Raw genomic sequence first — 11,644 nt, 5'->3', positions numbered from 1 at the left:
GACAAGCAATTCCAACTACATCGATAGGATCACAGGGATAGTACGGAGCAAATTCTCAAAAATTTCAGCGATAAATATCGAAACGTCAAGTCCTGCTCGCCATGGCAGATTAGTTTCAATTCACGCGAGGGAATAGGATCACGAGCAGCGTAAATTGAATTAAACCGACGTCCCATCAAACGTATGTACTCCACACACCGTTCTAACGTTTCCCACGCGGCCTCGCCTCAAGGATCTCTCGGCTGGAGTTCTACTTTTAGATCTGTTCATCGAGATATCGGCCGTGGGCCACCGCGTCGCCGGGAGATTCGTGCGTAGAAATATGCCTTGTTCGCCCGTGGCCCCGTTCTCTCTCTGAAATTGACCCACAATTAAGACGTCGACCGCATGCTGCCTCGAAAATCCGACCGAGAGACGCGATTACCAGTCTCTCTCTCTCTCTCTCTCTCTCTCTCTCTCTCCTTCTCTTTATCGCGTTAACCTGGACCGCTAAACGACCAACAAAATCATTTCTTCCGAGACAATGCGCGGACCTGGTAAATAAAAGGAACCAAAAAACGGAAGAGAAAGAGAACGGAACGAAACAGAAGGTTCGTTGTAATTGTCATCTGGAAAAAATACATTCCAGTGGCGGCTGGAACGCGGCACTCTGAATGGCGGCGTTCCATCGTCGTCGCTGAAACACGGAACGCTACCGCAAAAACCTATTTTTCAGATGCACTGACCCGGATCTTAAATCTACCTCTGAAACCGTTACTGCGATCGCGTTACGCGGCTAATAACCGCGACCATCCATACCGAGTACTCGCCTGTTACAATTCTGTGATAGTTCGCCATTGGTATTCGTTATTAACGAATTTTTTCTCTTTCGTCCAGAGCACACGGATTGCGAGCTCGTAATCGAATGCACCAACTAAACTAGCGTGTCTCCGGTAAATTATATGAAATACGGCGGTACGGGTGAGAAATCGGCAAAGATTCGATTCGCGACGCTGTAATGCTATGACGAACGGAATTAAAAATTCCAAGCGCGTTGCGATGCGACTCAGTGATCCTAAGAGTGAAGCGCGTAACGAGATGCATCAAGGTGCTATGATTATCACAAGATGATATTTTCATTTTTCAGACATATTCCCGTTTTGCTAATTGAAGTAGCTTAACCGAAAACGGTACACGCTTTTCCAGCGGATATTAATTCACATTGAGAATACGTAACGTAACGAAGAAGGATCTGGGAAGTTAAAAATATAATTAGTTGGATGAAAAAGAGAAACGAGAAGAAACCGCCACAAGTGGATGACATATGACTTGTTCGATTCAGGTCCAACGGATCGGTGTAATTTGCGTCGCAATTGAAATCTAGCAGACTGAAACGGACCGGATCTCGATTGATGTCTGCCAGAATCAAAGAGTTAGCTGGGATTTAACACGATTCTCGGATCGTTGGCCGTGACTGGTTAGTATCGAAAGAAAAAGCTGCCGCCTCTAAAAAAACTCGAGGATTTCTGGTTATAGCAACTTTCCTTGGCATACATTTGCATGAATTTCATACCAATCGAGAACGTCAAATCAAACTAGACAATTTCGAAGTTTAAAAACTGACGCTCCAATGGATTCTGACGTGTGTACTCTCCTGGTTGAGATCGTAAAAAAGAAAAGAAAAAGTCCTAATTAACATCCGATGTTCGTGAACGTCGAAATACCACACACGAACATTTCCACTGTCTCGTGCCGTACTCGTTCGTATCCAATCGACGAGACTCGAAGTCGATGAATCGAGTAGCGCGCACGATTCAGGGGGACCACACACGAGTCGACGCCTTGTGTTTCCTCTCGTATGTGTCTCGGCGAGGAACGATCGCGCGTGAACGAATACTAATTATACGCGTGGACGATACACTTTCTTTGCACGGCTAACAGCTGATCTTTGCACTCGTTGTTAATTCGCATAACGCGATGCACACTTGTTACCATCGTGCAACGAGCCTACGCGATCGAGGCCGCGTAGGTTTGGGATACTTCTTTGCGTAGCTGCATGCACGCTTACCAACACGCCACCGTTTATGCCTTTCCTTTTATCAGTCCGAGAGAAATTAAGAGTGGACCGTAATTATGGCAAGTTCCCGAAGCAAGCTTGCCAAAGATAGTTGTGAGAATTCCAAATGACCAAATAGTATCCGAGATGTAATCGAAATAAATAGTAAAAAATAATGATAAATGACAGAGTAAAAAAGAAAAGAAAAGAAACGTCTCACTTAGAGAAAAGACAACTATACCACGGGAATGCTTCTCGATTTATTCGCTTCCGGACCACCCGGATTGCATGGGGTGTAAATAAAGACACCCCTATCTATCGAGGAAGCGTTTTTTAACCATTGTACTCATGCTGCTTCACGGACCTTTAAACAGACGGTGTTGGACCAGTGCCAATAGCAGCGGAACGTCTCCGAGAGAACAACGTATCTGCTCGATTCATCGACAACAACGTCGAAAGACTCGCGTGCCTTCTGAATGGAACGGGGCAGGAATGCGTGAAGAGCAACGTGGGCAACTCGACCGTGGCACCGATTTTCTAATGGGTTAATAATCGTTGCAAGCATCAATCGCGAAAACACTCGTAAGCGTTAGTTTGGCTCGTTAAACCAGCTCGTTCGAGTGGCTTGTGCACGATGCTTAAACCTTTTTGACCCGTCAATTGATCGCGCGACGAGACCTTTAATCTCGTTTCTGCTTCACCCTACGTTGCTCTCTCTTTCTTTCACGTTTCTACGTCTCTATCGTTTCCCCCAATGATTCTGAACGAGGAACTGTCTCGACTGTGAGACCTGAATGTATAAAACGCATTATGTGCAAATTCGATCGTGTCACGAAAGCTTTGCGTAATTGCGTTGATTCGGTGACGTGATGACAGACAACTCGCAGTTGTACGTACATCGCACTCCCACTCGTGAATTTGATATCTGGATGAAAGGCTCGGTTTTTCATGCGTTAAAGCGTTTAATCGTACTACCACTTTGATGTGAAAAGCTTGTCCCTTTCTATAGGTACGACCTTTTGAGAGGACTTTTTGTAATAAAATTACAAGGAAGAAAAGGCAAAGGGAAAAACCATCACACGGAGTATCGAGATTTTGTCGAACATGATAAACGAAGTTTTGGCACGTCAAATGAAAATGAAGACTTCGTGCATCTCAAAAAACCCGCAGATTGACTTCACCATATCTGCATGATAATGTCAAACCATTAATCTTTCTAACAGATTGATGTTCACCTACGTAACGTCAGATAATACAACTCCTCCGCGCCACTTAATCACACACGCATTTCTGCATACAAGGTGTTACTACAATTCTGCTGCAACTCGAGCAGAAAATATTTTAATCAACGTGTAAAAGATCATATCGAAATATAAAGTAAGAATTTCTTATCGGAAGGTTGCATTTATCCGAATGGTTTTAATTTTAGATAATCTTATATATAAGAAAGGAATAAGGTCACAGATGCACACGATTGGAGCATAAAGTAAAAGGCGATGAAGTGTGAAATAAAGGACCGAGGAGACAGAGTGCATAACCTAATTCCGAACAAAACGTGACCCTAGTTGTTCGTTCATTCAGAAAGGATCTGTTAATGAAACACCGTGTAGATTCGCATCAAAGCACGAGCGGCCACAAGAGTCTATGATGATGGAAGAAGATTATATTCGCGTAATGGTAGATATTTTATCACTGCGTAATTAAAATATATTAGCGAGAATTCTCTTTTCTGTCAGAATCGGTACAAAATTCTATGAGCCACGGGAATTGAAATTTTTCGTTCCGAATTTGTGAACGCTAGGGAAAGACACGTTTGGAATATCAATCATTTCACAAAGACCGGCGATGTAACCGAGGTACCATTATACCGAAGTACGTGATATGGATATTAATGGGAGGCAAAAAAATCTCGCCTCGAGGATATTAAAAATCGTAGCCATGGAAGACGAGCATCGAACGTTTCAATATTCCCTCTTTAATACATCTCGTTATAAAAGTTTCATTACATCTTTAGGATTTTTAATAGGGAACTCGATCCTCGCGGATATAGATACTGAACATTCAGAAGTACAGAACTGCGCCAGCTCATGAAATTATTCGAACACTTACCTCAGAAAGTTTTTATGAATATATTATGAGCACGGTGCAAAATCTTTTGAAGTTTAATTTGAAATGTAAATAAACAAATGCAGAATATAAGTGAACGATTTCAGGACCTAAATAAACGACCTTACAAAATTGAATTTCAAAGTTAGTACAAACACGTGAGCAAAAGACATGGGAGAGAAAATAGGGAGTGCCGTTCTCTCCCTATTTTCTTGGAAAATCTAGAAAAGTGAGTTTCCAAGTTAAGGATGCCACCCAGATTCCTCGGAAAAAATCGGAATAGATGTATCGCTTCTAACCTTTCGTCCCTATTCTTCTCGATGGTATCCCAGTGGTTCTCGAGAGAACCTTCTGAAAACACTCGATACCCTTTCACGAGCTCCTACCCTGCTCCTCTACCATGTTCCTAAGCCGATGGGCTATTCATGGCCCTGACAAGGCTAGCCTTTGAGGTGTATGACCTGTGCAACTGCACCGAGCGAACCACGCATAGAAATGCCCCGTGAAACGATTGCTATTTCTGTTCATATTGCGATGCTCCCTTTGACCGTTGCTTGCTATTTATCATATGCCGCGTGGTTACAGTGTAACGCGCGGGTTCCTGCAATTAAGAAAAAGATTCCATTCTCCTTTGAAAGAGCGCCCCCGCGATTGAATTTTGCGACACACCGTCCGTGGCCACCTCGCTCTATTAAGTCTTCCTTTCCCTATTCATCGTTAATGGCTTGCAAGCCTCGGAAGTAGCGGATCCTTCACGGTCGCTGATTAACTCTTCGTGCCTGACTCGTGTACCTCGTGTTGTAAATCAACCAAGGCTTGAACGTTTGTAAATATTTATTGCCAATTGCAGCTTGCTTTTTCAGAACTTTAAGTACGGTTACGTTTCCATAAATCGTTCCTTCGAAACGTAAAAATATGACAAAGGTAAATACAGTATCGTTACCCGTACGATACACGAAGATAAGCAATCCACAAACTTTCTAAATTTTCTATAAAGTTTGTATTAAATTTCCTTCAAATTCCTACAGAATTTATTCTACGCGATCGCCGCGCATCTAAAGCTCGAATAAAATATTAATATTGCTCGCTGACGGCAGCCATATTCGAACGGTTAATGAAATCTTTAAGATTGTTCACAAAGTACGGAAATATGTTTTTAATAAACGATATTAGAGATGGAAGTCAGCTTTTTTTTTTTTGTTTTAAAGTCTTTAATGATAACTGTAATAAGACGCACCCTTTGCGACTTTTTTTACTTTGAGCAAAGATTCTCTCCACGTGGGGCCTGATTCGTGGCCCGCAGATGTGGTCCCCAGGGGCCGTACTCCTGTCTTCTCTCTCTTCTTCCCCTCTTCTTCTATTTTTTCCCGGCCTTACAGAGAAGCGGGTCGTTTTTCTTTGCAAATAAACCACGTGCCCATTTCTGACAAGACAATGTGCGTTGCCAACTCGTGCGAGATATCGTACCACCGCGATGCGAAATGAGTTTTTTCTTTCGAGGGTCCTCGCTGTACGCGACTTATTTATATCCTTCGTTATTGCCCTAAATTTGGACCAGCTTCTCTGCCGCTTTGTGACGCGATTGGATGAGAAAAGAGGCAGCTTTATTCGTGAGAAATGTTTCGCAACGTTCGAAATGATGACCCTCGATCCACGACAGATGTTTAAAGCCAGAATTCAAAGGCATTCCTCGCTCGGGGTGTAATCCCTATTTTCACAACTGTACGTGATACAGATCCTTGCGAGAAAAGTAGATTACGAATTTCCCATCGGTCGAAAGAATTATCAGTCTCGCAAAGAGAACTCATTGTAATCGATTAGAGTTCATTGGCACGTCCATAGGACCCCGTTGATTCAATTCAACGTCGTAACCATGCAAGCTCCCGCCATCTGGCCGAGGAAAAAAAATTTAATTTCGTCGAAATTAAGGAAGGAACGAAGTACAACGAGCTTTCGTAGGATTTTCGTGCAGCTACAACGTTAACGAAGGCGTGATTCCACGATATTGGAGGCAATAGACGTCGTCGAAAACGCTCCCACAGACGTTCGATTCCTCGGAACGGAGCAGCCTGCCGGCTGCTCGTCTTTGATCTCGCTTTTGTACCGGATACACTCGTTACGAGGCGGCGCTCTCTCTTTTCAAAACCGAGCGACGCGACGCCGTGCCGGGCTGCAAGTGCATTCACACGAAGATAACCAACACGAACGAGCGGCGTGCGGCCATTCTCGTCGCATTGTTCGGCTCATTCGGAGACTGATAATCGCAGGGAATATGAATCGGCCCGTGGTGAATGTTCGTCCAGCTTTATCGTACGGCCACGCACACTGTAGTGCTTTGACCGTTCGTTATTCGTGGCACGAGCTCCGGTTCGTCCAGTAATTTCGTGTCAATCGTTATTTTTCCCGAATCCCTAATGACGCTGGTAATTCGAAAATTTATTCCTGGAATGAGGTTATCACAATACGAAAATGTTCCCGATTTATCTCTTGAAAACAATGCTCGAATAAACGCGCCAACGATACTTTCAAATCCGCACTATCTAAATTTACCGAATTTATTAATACAAAATATCGTAAAGTATCGTACACGGTGTTTTCAGCAATCATAATACAATCGAGAAAAATAAATCGAAAACATAGAATAAGATTACTTCAGGCTTATTTTTCCATATAGAGATACATATTTTCAGAGACGATCCGTGTACACGAAACGCATGGACGTAAACATTTCGCAAAATCCATTATAGTCGTAATTAAGTGGGATAACGACCAAACGAATTTATCAACGCGATCATCGGCTTGTAAAATCGTTAAGTTTTAACACAGTATTCGTGTGACTATACGGTGGAATGATCGAAACGAAACAAAACCGAAAACGAACCCGCGATAAGTCATCACCGCGCCCATGAAACTTTCTTTGTTCGCATTTTGCGCGTTAACCGGCTCCGCGTCTGCCGATCGTACGAGCGTAGTACACCCACGCTCGCCCCGTCATTCGATCTTCGTATCAAGCTAGAGGGGATTCTCTCTGCGTAGGATTCTGTGAATGATACCGTAGAACGACGTGAAATTGTCGAGAACGGTGCATACTACGATGCCGCGCTGCCTGTATCTTTAATTACTGTGACACTGTCGATTACTACTAATATATTGCAATATCATATCAGGCGGCTGACGATTAACACAGCAAACGCACGGATCTTTACTGCGGATATTCAGGCAACGTTTCTGGCAAACATTCGTTCTTAATGAACGACTATCATTACCTACTACTTTCCTCAGATTTAAAAATCAATTTTATATGTATCAACTTTAGTTAAAGTTCCATCAGTCGTTCTACACGAGTCACAAACTTATCGATGAGCTAAGAAAAAGAATACTGTTGCGAATTCTCGACTACAGAGCAAGCGGTTAGGTCAAACCGATCGGTCGATATCGCGTACCTCGAATGAATTAACGTTCAAGGTGGAGAAGGTTTAATAGATCGAGTGTTAGTGTAATCTCTAGCACTGTATTTGTTGTATGAAAGTAAAGTGTGATGTTATGAACACGGTGGTGGTAAGATCTTGTTAGTAGTGAAGTATTTCGCCCGCATAGTATGATGCCTGATGAACTGTCCTTCTACGTTGCTGATTCTCCCTACCAGACGTGGGTTTCATCTGTCCATTGTACCCTTTCGGCTGACCCTTTCCCGGGGTTTTTTATCTGACCTCGGAGTCATGAGGTTTACAGCTCGGGAAGGACACGTAATTCGGAATTTTCTAAAGAAGGGAATGGGCCTGTTCGTGCCATAAACGGACGGCCACTCAAAATTCCGAACAAAAACGAAGTGTTCAAATTGGCGAATTACGACACTTCTAAAGAGACTCATAAATCTACTTTCGAGTACGAGCGTTATGCGAGCATGTGTAAAGACATGCAGAATGTACAGTACATACATACCTAGCGCGACGCATCCGCTGGGATCGGATCTCTCCTGCTGACTACTCCCAGTAATCGACTGTGGCTACGTTATCCTGGCAATTTCTGGCTGCGCTAGCACAGCGTAATTTCGTCGTAGCCGGCATTAACCGGTGGTGCACGTTGTCAGCCACTCGATGCCCTGCGCCATCGGTGATTCCTGATTGCACATCGAATGGGTCTCGCTATCAGTCCAGCGCCGCCAAGTCATCCGCTGATTTGTGACAACAGGTATGTACTACGCGACTCGACGCGTGATAGTCACGAGAGAATATCGTGATGCACTATCGGGCAAGGGAAACAATTCGTAGAACACCAAAGTAAGAAACTTCAGACGAAGAGAGAAATATCACGCCTGCTCGTTCAACCGATAGACTTTCGCGTCTTCTTCGATGAAAACTTTTGCACAGAGACGTTTCGATTCGAAAGGGAACAGTGCAAGAATCACAAGCGTCGCACTAACGCTTCGTCGATTTGAGACTCGCGAGACTCACCAGACTACTTTTCCATCAAAGTACAACTTTTCATGGGGGTAACTTCAAGTCAGAATAGGACATTGGCTCGAGGTTTCGAGCACGTTCGTGTATGATCGTACCCCGAGTAAACACTGTGATTTAACCGGATAGAGATTCACCGTGCGCTGATTACATTCCTTTCGTGACGGGCCTCGCACAATCAATCACTGGCTTCTATTTCTGCCGGCGTCTCAACCGAGATACCAGCAGACCGCAAGCATCGTTCGTGGAACACTTCAGCCACTGTGTTATTTATCGGCGTGTCTTCCAGAATCTTTTCTTTCTGCCGGCGGACGCATCGATCGTACAATTTAACGTCCCCGTGACGCTCTCCGCGTATAGATGATGTTTAACGATCGTCGGTACCATTTCTTTTTATCCGCTCGAAAGCACAGGTTTTTCGGCAACCACTGAAATATCGTCGGAATGTCTCGTAACTCTTTCTTTCCGGTGTTGTTCGTCGGACACGTCAGTCAACACGATTAATCACACCGTCGCCGAGTCGAACTTTTCACGGGCGTCTAATTGTGCAACCGGACTCACTATCAGTCCGACGCGACGGACTGACAGTTCAAACACTGTTATCAGCCGCGGGAACGAAGCAGTGCACGCAGCCTATCGCTCGATGCTATGCCGGAACGATGCGCCTTCTGTAAAACGATCGTCGAACATTAATCACCATGGTTTGGTGAGCGTGCCAGGCTTCCGGTTTTCGCGCCCCTTCCACCGTCTATCGAGCAAACCTGTGAAGTTCGACGGGTATCGTTGGTTGTCGTAACTCGTTCGACGAAGAGATGCGTTCGCATTGAGAAACAGAAGAAGGCAATTCGTTACGGACGAGTTGCAGCCCGGAAGAGGATCGTAAAGAACGATATAATTTATCGATACGAAGCTACAAACTACAGTATGTACTTATTATAACCTAACGAGCAAGGGTCATTTTTTTTTTTTTTTTTTATCTCTCAATGGACAGATAAAAAAGGAGACCTCGGTTAGGTATCAAGAGGCAATAAAATTGATGGTAATAAGCGACAGAGAAGAAAAAAGGGAGAAGGAAACTGAAGGAGTATAAATTTTGACAGCGTTACGATAGAAAGGTCCCGGTGGAATGGACGAGGTTAAACTCGAGAGAGACAATGAATTTTGGATTATGTCGTGGCGCTGTTAAAAGACGACGAAGAGATTAAACAAGCTTAAGGAGCGACAGACGAGTCGGATACCCTTCTTAAGAAATTACCTGAGAAAGATCTTGTAAGCGGGGTGTGATCTTAAGGGCATTAAAATAATTGTCTGCTACTGTCGACACTAGAGGAGCGAACTCGCATATTTCACCTCATAGCGACGTCGTGGAAATCCACTGTGGAAAACATGGCTCGTCACGGTAGCTGATATATGCTCTCGTGTATTCCACGGAAAAGAAAACAGAAACACGGAAAGAGAAGTTGTTCAACAAAGAATGAAAGAGAACAAGCTGGAAGACGAAACGGAGCTGCGTACGCAACGCGACAACCGGAGACGCCTCGGGTCGAGAGAGTTTGAATAACGCGGCTGAAAAAAACTGTCGGTGAATTAACGATGCTCGCATATTATGGATGAGAAAGGAATAATACTTTATTTCAACGAACAATCACCTGCGCGATGTCACTAAGAAAACCGTACCACATATTATCTCCAGACTTTTCACAGATATATTTTTCTCAAAGGAATATCGCTCGCACAATGGAGGAAAAGGTCTCTTGATTTTATCTCACTGCACTGATATGTCACGAAATTGGTCGGTGAGCCGATTTGTCGAAAATCGAGACGCAGGCGCGATGCACAACATCGATCCTCTCGATCGCGCTGGCGCGGTAAGACTGCCGCGTGGATCGGGATCGTGATCGAGGGACGACAAACAGGAGCGGAGCAACCGAGGGTCCGATTTCTTTAGGGCCCCGCCTTCGATGTGCCATAGCACGATACGCTATATTCGTAGTTTTTGTTGAAACCGTATTGTTGAATTCTAAAGAGAGAATCAAGCTACGGATGTATAAAATATCGCAGCGATACGATCAACAGTAGAAGATAATAATTCTTGCTGGAATTTCGAAAACCATATTCTCAAGGAAAATGTGCGAGTTTTATCGCAGAGTAGCTGCAATTCTCGATATTATTTTTCTTCCGTGGCTCTTCATAAATCGTGGTTCGTGTCTTCAATTTTATAACCGTAGCTCGTGCCCATAGGAAAGAAGATTCTTTTAGCCGACAAATACAAACGAAGAGAAGGAAGAAAATTTTTGTTCGACCATAGTCAGGGAAGACGAATGAGATCGGGGTGAAGGCATCACGCAACACATCGCGCCGTGGCATCGTTCAATTAAATTAATGAAACGTCACAATTTCATCCCTCTGCATCGATACCATCGAAACAAAATAAAACTCAACCGACACGCGCGACGTTTTAACGAAATTAAACTATCACCGCTCGAGAACCGATAAGTCAACAATTCCCGAATGTCAACAGCGACTGTATCGTTGATCCCGCTGTATCGGTGAGCACTAAAAAACTGCACGCCACCGAACCCAAAAATAAAGCGAACAAACTATCAAAGCTACCACTGGGTAAAACCGATTCTGAGATGAAGCGCCGTCCACGTTGCTCCGAAAATTCCACACAGTCGAAAATCAAGTTTGACCGGCGGTGGCCACGCGGCCTCGAGCCCCTCGATCGTGCGAGAAGAGTGACGAGCACGAGGAGCTCGTGACGAAACACCGAGTTCCCAGGTAGTCAGGCCAGGGAATGTGGCGAAGCTGGTTCCAATAGGAGATGGAGGTGCCCCAGCTGCGTACCACATGGGCACATACCTGCAGGTATGCGTGCACCAACACCAGCCATCAAGGTGCATACACAGTGACTCTTGTGAGCGTCTCCCTCATTAAGAAACTCGACTGGTCCACGGCGTGGACGATGTTTTTCGCACACGGACAAAGTTCAACGCACACCATCGAACGAAAACGCGTCGAAGGGCAACGAATAAGGTCTGACGCT

The 11,644-nt window shown here is 44.5% G+C and overlaps 1 protein-coding gene across 3 annotated transcripts in view; it reads right to left on the bottom strand.

Moving 5' to 3' along the window:
* LOC138185878 (uncharacterized) overlaps nt 1-10,453 on the bottom strand; it is a 166,032-nt gene extending 155,579 nt beyond the window's left edge. For 2 of the 3 annotated variants that reach the window (XM_069125196.1, XM_069125198.1), the window contains exons 1-2: nt 10,248-10,453; nt 8,084-9,266 (exon numbers count right to left, since the gene is read on the bottom strand). The gene's annotated coding sequence lies outside the window, so the exon portion shown is untranslated. The remainder of the gene's footprint in view (nt 1-8,083; nt 9,267-10,247) is intronic. The other variant, XM_069125197.1, reaches the window with a different exon arrangement.
* Between the last annotated feature and the right edge of the window lie 1,191 nt (nt 10,454-11,644).

Source organism: Bombus flavifrons, chromosome 13 (genome assembly GCF_040668555.2).
Source record: "Bombus flavifrons isolate JBK064 chromosome 13, iyBomFlav1_principal, whole genome shotgun sequence".
In the NCBI taxonomy this organism is placed as follows: domain Eukaryota; kingdom Metazoa; phylum Arthropoda; class Insecta; order Hymenoptera; family Apidae; genus Bombus; species Bombus flavifrons.
Note: the sequence above shows the minus strand (reverse complement) of the source record. Positions and strands in the feature narration are given on the sequence as shown.